This window comes from Ananas comosus, linkage group 10, assembly GCF_001540865.1.
Source record: "Ananas comosus cultivar F153 linkage group 10, ASM154086v1, whole genome shotgun sequence".
Lineage (NCBI taxonomy): Eukaryota > Viridiplantae > Streptophyta > Magnoliopsida > Poales > Bromeliaceae > Ananas > Ananas comosus.
In genome coordinates this window covers 7,196,611-7,208,593 of record NC_033630.1, presented here as the reverse complement: position 1 = coordinate 7,208,593, position 11,983 = coordinate 7,196,611, and the positions used below count along the sequence as shown (strand labels likewise).

Sequence of the window (11,983 nt, the reverse complement as noted above, 5' to 3'; positions counted from 1 at the left end):
TATTTAAGAGACAAAAAGATATACAACATAACCAACCTAATACATCAAATATAATACAGAATTTTACTTTCGAAAAAAAAAAAAACAAAGGATAGAAAAAGGAAAAAGAATAAACCTTCAACACAACAAACATATAAATTTGAATACCGTGCAAATAAAAAGAACTTGAAAAAACTGAATAAAGTTATCTTAGAAATTTCAATGCTACAACATAAAGAATATATAAATCTTTTAAAAGAACTCTTGAAATTTGAAGAAACGCTCGATTTGATGAAAATGGCAGAGCCAAGCTCGGCGATGCAGCGTGCAAACTCATACTCCGTCCACAGAACGTGCTCGATTTTGGCCTCGGAGCTCATGGAGGAGTAAGAGAAAGTAGAGAAGGAGAGAAGGGGGCTTTTCGTGGGTTTCTACGATTTACAGTTTAGATTAAAGGTGGATCATTAATTAGACGTTATGTATGGAGGGAAGGCGAAGGGTTGAATTAAGGTGAGTGGAAAGGTTGGGTTAAGATGGCTGAATCATTAATTAGACGTACAGTTTAGATTAAAGTTAAGATGGGTGGACTATTAATTAGACGTTATGTACGGAGGGAAGGCGAAGGGTTGGATTAAGATGAGTATACCATTAATTAGACGTTATGGGTGGAGGGAAAGCGAAAGATTGGATTAAGGTGAGTGAACTATTAATTAGGCGTTATGGGTAGAGGGTAGGCGAAGGGTTGGTTTCGCAATGTAAAGTTTAAAAGTAAAGAAAACACAGCTACATGATATTTTTTTAGGGGATTAATGTATAGGCATAGATAGTCACTGTTTCTTTTTTTCTTTTTCTTCTTTTGTTTTTTTAATTCATTTTTGGCCCTAGGTTTCAGCATAAAAAATAAGAAAATAATACCCAAGGACTCAGAATCTTTTTATATCTAGCTTACCAATTTTTTTTATTTGGCTAATATCGTTCGCACCGTACAATGTATCTTATAATATTATTGATGAGTCAGTTTATTTATATTACGGTTAAAAATTAACGTCTAATTTGAATATTATATTAAATTTGGCTCACTTTCTGAATTGGGAATCTTTTGGGTACCCAAAACATAACATGGAGAGCCACTGGTAATCAGAGAAAGGTGCCAGTGCGGGCTCCCCTGTTAGGTGATTGATAGTAACACCCCAACTATAACCCTACTCATCAGTGTTTCTACATATGTGCACCACTGTAACCCTTGAAATCAGCTACCATGTTTTTTTTTTTTTTTTCTTTCTTTCTTTCATAAAAATGAAATCAGCTGCATATCACTGCCGCTTCTGCTGTACATATATATATATATATATATGGTGCTTTTAACATTTCTTTAGTGGCATCCGTTTCGTCATTGACTAGCTAGCTTGAGGGGGGAGTACATGCATGACTAACGGTTGAGTATTATTTAAGATGGGGGAAAATTATATCTGATACGTGGGAAGGAACTTTGCTTTCTGTACTGAACAAATCGACAACTGAGCAGACAATTTTAATCATTATTGTTAGTTCCAAGTAAAATTTAATTAACCTTAATTTTTAACTTGTTTTATTTTATTGCACAACATGGATATATGCATTCATTATGCAGTAATTAACGATCACAGATATATACCATATTAATCTATATATAAATGAAGAAATAAAATTACATGTGACTTATTTATGTTAGGGATAAATGCACAAGCATTTTCTAAACTTTAGACTTTTGTCAACAACTAGACACCCTAAGCTTTATCAAATAGATTATTAGTAATTATACAACTTTGCTTGTGGCATATCTTACAAGTTATTTTGTATAGCTTCAAAGACTAAAAGTAATCTATACTATTTCTCCTTTTACAATTAAAAAAAAAAAAAAACTATATTTGAGATGAATTAATCAATCTTCGATTTTTGTTACTTTTTTGAAGCGTCAAAATGATAATTAAAAAAAGACTTTAATGTGTATGTTTTGAAGATTCATATGCAGCACATGCACGTTATTTGTCGAGAATGGACGTTTAATTAGTTTGTTCATTTGAGAAGAGGAACTTAGTGAATTATTTGATAAAATTCAGAGAGATTCCTGAACTATTTAATAAAATTTAGATAGTTCAGTGTTAAAATTGGAAAAGCTATTTGCCGAAGATGTAAAGTTTGAAAGGTGTTTATACATTCTTATTTACGCATTATAAATGTATTAAACATGCATGAGGATTTTGTGAGATGGGGTCCATTACCGTGCAGTCTTTATTATTAGGGATAAATTAAATCCTTTCCGTTTGGAAAAATACATATCCCCATCAGTAATGTTTATGTAAATGGAAATCTGTTACTGTGGAGTGGCCACCGACGGGATCGATCAATTCCCGTCCGACAGTATGCAAATCTTAGCGAAACCTGATTGAAAATCTTTGTTTGTTAGTTTGCTGCCATTGTCTTATAGCCTTTTATATTAATTAAATAATTTGAAATATGAGTTCAATATCTAAACTTAATTTTTAATTCGAATAGAAATTTAAAATTGCAATATATCTAACAAATTGAATATTTTTATTTTATGTCTAATTGATAGTTTTTTTTAGTAATTAATGAAGAGTATAGAATAAAATTTGATTGATGAGTATTCTTAGCAACGAAGATAAGATTGAAACAATACTAATTGGTATATATTATAATTTCACACATACTAATACTTGATTTGTTGGGTGTCAAGAAAACTTAGTACAAGATAATTTTCTTGCTTGGTAACTTGGTGTAGTGTTCCTGAGCTTTGGATAGGATTGGCTTCAGTATTATAGACTGGTCGACATCTCTGGAGAGTGTCGGACTGAGTCGGAGTCAATTCTGCACGAATTGGATGCAGAATTGGACTCGGCGCACTCAAATAAGCAAAACTGGAGTTTTGCCAGATTCGGGCGCCCAGAACATTGTTAGGGTCGCCCAGAAATGAGTGTTGAATTTATTTGAAACTGGAAGCCAATTCGGATCCTATGTTCCGGGCGCCCAGAAGTGGGTCCGGAAATTCCACCTCGTGAATATCGCTTGCTTCGACGCGTGGCAGGGTGGTAGGTGAGCTCCGCCGGAGCCGTTTACGGGCGCAGCACACCGCGGGCGGAGAGACCGAAGGGCCCGGTTTGTGCAGTCGGGATGTTCTGGTCGCCCAGAACATGGTTCCGGGCGCCCGGAAATGCCCGTTTCTGCAGGGGCACTGGATAGCAGCTTGAGTTCCTGAGGCTTTTTGGATCGTTCTAACTCACTATAAATACTTGGTAAGCGTCCCTTTGCTGCTCTTTTCTTCCCTCCTTCACAGAGAAACCCCTCTTAGCCTCTCAAACCTCGGATTTGCTTCAAATTGCATCAAGTTCCATTGATCCAGCTTGATGGTGTGCTGATTCTGCAGTTCTTCAGCGTCGACCTCCAGTGTTTTGACTCGTGTGCGACGTAGGAAGATCGGATCTCGACGAAACTTGGTTTGCTGGATTCTAGACTTCCAGAGGAATCCACGAAGCCATGATTCACAGAATTTAGTGAAGGTTAGCTCAGTCGAACTCAAGTTTTCCTCTGCTGTTGTTGCTGTGGGCAGAATTGTAAGTTTTTGAGTTCTTTTTGGGGTGAACTTTGGAAGCAGGGGCTTTGTGGAGTTGAGTCACGTTCACCATCACCCAGCACTGGAATTGGGACCTTCTTCACCTGATTTGGAGTTCATTAGGTGAGTTTTGACATTGGAATTGGGATTTTTAAGCTTAAGTGCTGTTTTGCTGAACTTTATCGTCGACTGTTGGTATTTCAGCTCGTACTCGACGTAGGAGCATCGGATTTCGTCGAGACTTGATTCGTTGGTTTCGGGACTGCGAGAAGAATCCACGAAGTCCTTACTTGTGGATTTTGGTGAAGGTTAGCTTGGTCGAAACCTTTCTCTTCTCTGCTGCTGTGTACTTGGACTGAATTGTGGATTTTGATGATTTTTATTGGATTTTTGGGTGCATTGTAAATCCAGATCTTAAGGGGCTTTGTTGCTGGTTTGAAGAGGTTTCCAGCAGTGTTGCTTGAGGATCCGAGACCCTATTGCTGCCAGGAATTGCATTAGAGGTGGGTGTTTCATCGGTTTCGCTCCTAAGTGCATGTTAGTCAACGTGTATAGTTCGAGTGTTGTAAATCATGCTTTAATTCATCGATTAGCATTTTGAATGTAATATGAATGTAGAAGTATGCTGAAATGAATATTTAAATTATACATGTTGGACTTGAAATTTGACTTAGGAGAAAACCTGCGTTTTGACCCGTCATATGCTTAAACTACCAGATTTAGCTCTAGGAGCCGTGTTCGATTGTATCGTTGCCGAGTCAGTGCAATGGATACCTTGGGTAGTTTAGAATGTATTTACACTCGTGCTGGTTCGCCGAGTGGATTTTTACAGGGTCGTTCAGGTTGTTTCGGACTGTTGGGTGCCGTCAGAGTTGACGGTGGACCCGTATCGCCTTTTTGGCGTCAGATTGTGCCGAGGGCACGTTACCTGTTGGTTGTTAGACCAGTTTAAGTCGATTACTTGACTTTGGCTAGTTGGAGCCTGATTGAGCTCGACAGAGATACGCTGCATACTCGGTTGGGTAGCGCCCACGAGTGCCACTCCGGAGTCAGGCTTTGTGCTTTTGCGTTGGTGTCGCTCATGCCAGTTGGACTTGCTCTCCACGGACCAGTTAGTGTGGATAGAGCCCGATAGTCGCAACGGGGCAGGGACGGGTGTGTTCACAGTCCCAGGGACGGGTATGTCTACAGTCCCGATTGGATTGGGTCAGATTTGACATTTCCTACAGTTGGTTAGTGTAGAGCATGATAGTATAGTGATTTGTAGCGGTTGAGTTTGTTTCCTGCTTTTCCTACTATTCTTGCTCCCTCCTGTAGACTTAGTGGGTGGACCGATGTTGTTTTGGGCGGTACCCACTGAGGACTACTTGTTTTATAGTAGTTCTCACGCCCAGTTGTTACCCCTGTTTTGCAGAGCCACAGGTTTCGGCTACTGCGCCGTCTGCGGACCAGGATCGAGGCAAGGGCGTCGCGAGTTAGAGCCCTACCCGACGTGCTGAGCTAGAGGTGCCCCTACCGCAGGTAGATGTTTTGTTTCGAGTTTATGTACATAGTGGACCTAACTCGCCAGTGCGAGTAACTTTGTATTTTGGATTTGGACTATGTATATGAAACTCAGCTGGTTTAGTTTCTGTTTTCTCTAGCAGCTCCCTACTACTGTTCGTAGTAGTGTTTAATTTACAGGTACAGCTATCGCTTCGTATACAGGGAAAATTCCTTTGTATACGGCGGATTTGTCGGCGTGCCCGGGGAAAGTGTAATCCGGGGCGTGACACTTGGCTTTACTAAAAATCTAAATCTAACTATTTATAAATACTCAAATAACCTTTCAACTACTCTTATAAATTTACATGGGCTTTTAAACCACCTACTTTTTAAATTCTTTAGGTTAAGAATCTTTAGAATTCATAAAAAAAAATTTCGCCCTCTCAAAATAATTTTATACTCCTAAATAAATTTATAACTAATAAAGTAATTTAGACTTTGAATTCAAAATTTAAGCTCAAAGTCAACGTTGAATTATATATTTGAATAAAATCATATTTAATAAAATAAAATAAAAATAAAAATTTTAATTAAAAATTTGAGATCGTTACCTATTCAATGAATTAATAGTAGATGATTTTTTTTTAATTTTTATAACAAAACATATTTATAAGTAGTTAAAAATTTTAAAATTTTAATTTCAAACTTAAATTCAACTTTGAATTTGAATTAAAATACAAATTCAAAACCAATTTAAAATATTAACTTATGTAATTAATAAAAATAAATATATTTATTAAGAGGGCATGCGAAAGATCATAATAAATTTAATTTTTAATGCGCATTTTATTTAATATTAAAAGTTATATTTATTATGATGGTCAGTGAAAAGTTTTAGAAACATTTATTAATAGGTATATGTACTTACTAAAATAGCCTTCACGCAAAATGATGAGAAAAATTTATTAAAACAAATTAAATATAATAATTTTAAATTTAAACTACAACTTTAATCTTGAATTAAAATTAAAATTTCTATTCTAAATTTTAATTGTACATCAAAATTATTAATCTAATTTTAAATTTTATTTTTAAATTTAAGTTTTATTTGTAAATTTAAGTTTTATTTGTAAATTTAAGTTTTATTATGTTTATGTAATTAATAAGAATAAATACATTTATTAAGATAGTATGCTAAAAGTCATAAAAATTTAATTTTTATGTGTATTTAATTTAATCTTAAAAGTTGTATTTATAAAGAGGACATGTGAAATGTTTTAGAGATATTTATTAATGGATATGTACAACTTTAATATTAAGAGGACATGTACAACTTTAATCTTGAATTAAAATTTGAATTTCTATTCTAAATTTTAATGTACATCAAAATTGTAATTCTAAATTTAAGTGTAATTTTTTAATTCAAATTTTATTTATAATGAATTGAGCCATCCGACTTTATCTGAATTCAAAAATTAAACTCATATTTAAATTTATAATTTGGTATAATATGTGAAATTAGAATATTAAAATTAAAGATTTAAAAATATATTTTAAGCATTCAATATTAATTTATTAGATATGTTGTTAACAAAAAAATTTTATTTATAAGACTATCTATGAAGTGCTAATAATTATTATTAGTTATGTGAAGGGTATTTTAGTAATTATATATGAACCGACAAAGTAAGGGGTGAGACGAAACCAACAAACATATTTGCTTATAATATAAGAATAATAATAATAATAATAATAATAATAATAATATATATTATACATGAACCGACAAAGTAAGGGGTGAGACGAAACCAACAAACATATTTGCTTATAATATAAGAATATATATAAGGGAAATTTCAAATACCTCCCTGCGGTTTCGCACTTTCTCACTTTAATACCCTATGGTTTCAAATGTATCAAGTTAGTACCCTGTGCTTTCATTTTTGTATCAAGTTAGTACGTACCCTGTGGTTTTAATTTTCTCTTTTTATTATCCATTTCGGGGTATATAATTTAACGAAATATTAAATCTAAAGTGAGAAAGTACAAAACCACAGGGTATTAACTTGATACACTTGAAACCACATGGTACTAAAGTGAGAATGTGCAAAACCACATAGTACTAACTTGATACAATTTAAACCACAAGATATTAAAGTGAGAAAGTGTGAAACCACAGGAGAATATTTGAAGTTTCCTCTATAATAATATATATAATGATATAATAATAATAATACAAACAAAGCCCTGATACGAATTTGGAAAGAATTGAGCACTCCATTGAAATGCACTCTCCAACAAATTTATTAGGCGTCTCCAATTAGTAGTCGGTAGTCAACTTGGTTGGCAAAGGATTGCTCAATTTTTGGCCCGTTGAGACTCCTAATAATTTATCTAATAATAATTTTATTTGCTAACCTAAGTAATTCTGCGTGGGTAAACTCTACTTATTGCGTAAGCTAGATATATAAATTATGATATTCGATTCTGTAAAAGTTGGCCAAAGTAAGAAAATTGAAATTGACCTACTATATATTTTCTTCAATTGGTGCAGGTGACTTTTTTTCTCTTGTTGGTCCAAAATCAGTGAACTGCCGGAAAACTTAAATTACCTAGATAGTATCAAATCCATTGAATGTAATTATTGGGTCTGATTTGCGGAAAACTTCAGGCTAAATAAATAATCTAATGAAACTGGTATAAACTTTTGCTGATGACTTCTTCTCTAGTTATGTTTTCTATAAAAAAAATTCTAGCTTCGCTTTTTGCGGTATCTGAACTAATTACCTTTTTTTTTTGTTTTTGCTATAATTTTAATGGTGCCTTTAATTCCTAGGGTTTCTTAGTTGCACCTCTACATATTTTTTTTTTTTTTTTTTTTTGCTTCAATAGCTATCCTACAATTTGTATATTTCGAAGTTGTTGCATTTGTATAGCATGTAAAAATAATAAAAGCAAATATAAACTGATGCCCAAGATCGTAAATACAATTAGAAAAAACTTAATAGAGTGCGATAAGGAAAAAAATTTGGATCAATTTGCAGAAGCGAGAAGATCGACTAGCACCCCTTGCGCAAAAGTCCGACAAGACGTGCAACAGATCCGCCGCGTATCTCTCCTATTCGCACAAAGTGGAGAGCTACTACCTATGTATTCAGTTTATTACAAAAAACATATGTACAGGATTGAAAATAACTAATGAAAGAAAATAGCCACTTAATTTTACTACTCAGTTTACAATCTTCATCACATCCTTCTACATTAAAATAGAACATCTACGCACAATATCATATTCATAACTTCTATTAGCCAAAATGGATAGTATACTATATATCTAACTGGCGACACCCTCTCTGCGGTCTTGCACCTCCTCGACTACAGTTGGATCCAAGAAAAAAAAAAAATTAACAAATAAGAGCGAGAACAGTTAGAAATTGATCCGTACATCAGAAAACGCAGTGGAAGATAATTTTGCATTGAAAATTTTTCCCGAAACCAAATATATATCACATATGAAAATTGAAAATCAATAAATTAAATCATTGCTGGCCGGCTGATCATTCATATGTTACAGTACAAAATTTAATCTGAATGAAAAAACTTTTTATGTTTAGAGATCTTACCACCGTCACCATCTTGCCTGCCGAAGTCGCCGCTCAACTCGAGGTCGTAACCCACGACCATTCTTGCTTGGGGAGCAAGAAAGAACAAAAACAAGAAAACGGGGTGGATTACCTTGTTTCCTTTGCTTACTTCAAAATGTACTAATGACTTTTGTTTTAATAATATTTTGTGTTAAATAAAAAGAGAATGATAAGACTTGTTTACAACTAAAAAAATTTTTGAGAGAAAAAGTACACATAATATTTTATATTAAAACAAATAATAAAAAAAATCTTTTTTTTAACTATTTTTTATAATTATAGCTAATGTAGCTTACACAATTAACATATATATATATATATATATATATATATATATAGAGTGCGGCTGCTATGCTATCGATAGCACCAAACACTTGGTACTATCAAGTTTTCTGCCGTTAGATTAATTCCTTTGATTATCTTTACTCGTTAGATTATACTATTCAACCAAGCACCCACTTAACTCTAGGGGACCCACATCATCCTAACCATATATTTCTCAATCCAAGGGCTAAAAAACTGATAGCACTAAGCACTTTGTGCTATCGATAGTATATATATATATATATATATATATATATATATAGCAGGACTGTTGTGCTCTCCGTGCTCCTGAGCTGTTTTCGATGATTGAATTTTTGAATCGAGATTGACTCTGTTAGACTTGATCTAGCGTATTTGAAGTTTCTAGAAAATAATTTTTGCGATTTTTCGATATCATTTAACTAACAATCGAAAGGTTTCAAAATTAATAATTTTTAACAGCTGAAAATAAAAATCCTATAAAAAGTGGTGATATAGCACTAAAATTTTTTATCAGAAATATTGATCTTGTTGTAGATAGTATAAAGAATTTTGTATCAAAATTTCATCTGATTTGAATACTTCTACACTGTTAAACTTGAAAACGGCAAATATCAACCATTAAAAATTATTGATTTTGAATCATTTCGATCACTAGATAAATGATATAAAAAAATAGCAAAAATTATTTTCTAGAAACTTCAAATATCCTAGATCAAGTCTAACGGAGCCAATCATCGATTCGAAAATTCCATCATCAAAAACGGCTCAGGAGCACGGAGGCCTCCATGCTCCTGAGAACACAGCAGCCCTTCTCTCTCTCTCTCTCTCTCTCTCTCTCTCTCTCTCTCTCTATATATATAGTCCATCTACTATCCTATTAATAGGATTGAGGATATTGTCCTATCAAGTCATTTTGAATGATCAGAACTTCAAATTGATAATCGGCATCGTTGAAATTGATCTACACAATTAGAAATGTTTAGAAACCAAATTTTGTAATATTTAAAAATCATTATCAAGTTCATTTTAATAGTTGAAAAATGAACGGTCATAAATGAAAAACCTTCTTAAAATAGAGGTTAGATTTTCTCAATTCATAATCAGAGTTATCAAACATTATCTAAATAGTATAAAGAATTTTCTATGAAAAATTAAAGTAATTTGGATTGCTCTACACCATTAAACAAGTAAACGGCTCATATAGGCCGTCAAAAATTGTCGATTTGACGACACTTTGATCACTATGTAAATAATTTTTAAAATTTATGAAATTTAGTTTCTAGACATTTCAAATACTATAAATCAACTTCAATGGCTCCGATCATCGATTCGAAATCTCTATCATCAAAAACAATTTGATAGGACAAGTGCTACTATCCTCTTAGCCCTAGCCTATATATATATATAGGGTTATTTGCATACACGTCCCTGAAAACATAGTGAATTACAGATATATTCCTGCAAAACGGAAACTCCATAAGTTGTCCCTGCAAAAGTCACAAGTTATGCAGATATGTCCCTACTGTTAGAGTCTGTTAGAAAATTTTCATTAACCATGGTTAAAATACTTAACCATGGTTAATTATAATGTGAATTTACGGTTCTACCTTTCTTCCTCTTCCTCCTCTCCTCTTCCTTCTTCTTCGTTGACGGCGAGGGAGATGCCGCGGCAGTGACGGCAGTGGCTGCGGACCCTCTCCTTCTTCCTCTCCCTCCTCCTCTTCCCCCTTCTTCTTTCTCTCCCTCTTTCTCTTCCCTCTTCTTCGTCGCCGGCGAGGGAGAAGATGCGACGGCGGCGGCGAACCCTCTCCCTCTCCCTCTTCCTCTTATTCTTCCTCTTCCCTCTTCTTCTTCCTCTCTTTTTTTTTCTTCCCTCTTCTTCGTCGCCGGCGAGGGAGAAGATGCGACGGCGGCGGCGAACCCTCTCCCTCTCCCTCTTCCTCTTATTCTTCCTCTTCCCTCTTCTTCTTCCTCTCTTTTTTTTTCTTCCCTCTTCTTCGTCGCCGGCGAGGGAGAAGATGCGACGGCGGCGGCGAACCCTCTCCCTCTCCCTCTTCCTCTTATTCTTCCTCTTCCCTCTTCTTCTTCCTCTCTTTTTTTTTCTTCCCTCTTCTTCGTCGCCGGCGAGTCCCACCCGCGCCGTCGCCGCCATCCGCTCCTGCGGCCCGAAGAGGAAGAGAAAGAGAAAGGGAAGAGGAATATTTTTAGAGGGACATATTTGTGAGGGTAAAAATGTCATTTTATAAATTCGTTGTTAAAAAGTTAACAGTTTACTAACGGATGTTAACCAGAGGGACATATCTGCATAACTTAGGACTTTTGCAAGGACAACTTACGGAGTTTCCGTTTTGCAGGGATATATCTGCAATTCACTATGTTTTGCAGGAACGTGTATGCAAATAACCCATATATATATATAGAGAGAGAGAGTCTAGCTATGGTGCTTGTAAAAGCACCAAGCACTTGGTGCTTGTAAGTTTTTTACCATTAGATCTACTTCTCGGATCATTTTCAACCATTAGATTATACTATTCAACCAACCACCCACTCAACCCTAGGGGGCCCACATCATCCTAACCGCATATCTCTTAATCCAATGGCTAAAAGCCTACAAGCACCAATAACTTAGTACTTTTAAAAGCATAGTAGCTCAATTATATATATATATATATATATATATATAGCAGGGCTACTGTGCGATTAGGAGCACAGCAGCCCTTGTGCTCCTAACTTTCTAACCACCCATCAAGTTTGATGGGTGGTTAGCATAAAAGGGGAAAGAGATATTGGAGAGAAATTGGGTGTCTCAAATTCTCTTCTCCTTAAATTTCTCTTCAATATCTCTTCCCCTTTTATTCTAATCACCCATCAAACTTGATAGGTGGTTAGAAAGTTAGGAGCACAAGGGCTGCTGTGCTCCTAATAGCACAGTAGCCCTGCTCTCTCTCTCTCTCTCTCT

At 34.9% G+C, this 11,983-nt stretch overlaps 2 long non-coding RNA genes across 2 annotated transcripts; one reads left to right on the top strand and one right to left on the bottom strand.

Moving 5' to 3' along the window:
• LOC109716764 lies at positions 3,839 to 5,029 on the top strand. Its single transcript, XR_002218034.1, has 3 exons — positions 3,839 to 3,897; positions 4,001 to 4,092; positions 5,004 to 5,029. It is a non-coding gene; the product is annotated as an uncharacterized LOC109716764 (long non-coding RNA).
• On the bottom strand, positions 8,274 to 8,810 carry LOC109716816. The gene is made up of 2 exons (XR_002218056.1): positions 8,698 to 8,810; positions 8,274 to 8,449 (listed from the first exon to the last, which is right to left on the bottom strand). It is a non-coding gene; the product is annotated as an uncharacterized LOC109716816 (long non-coding RNA).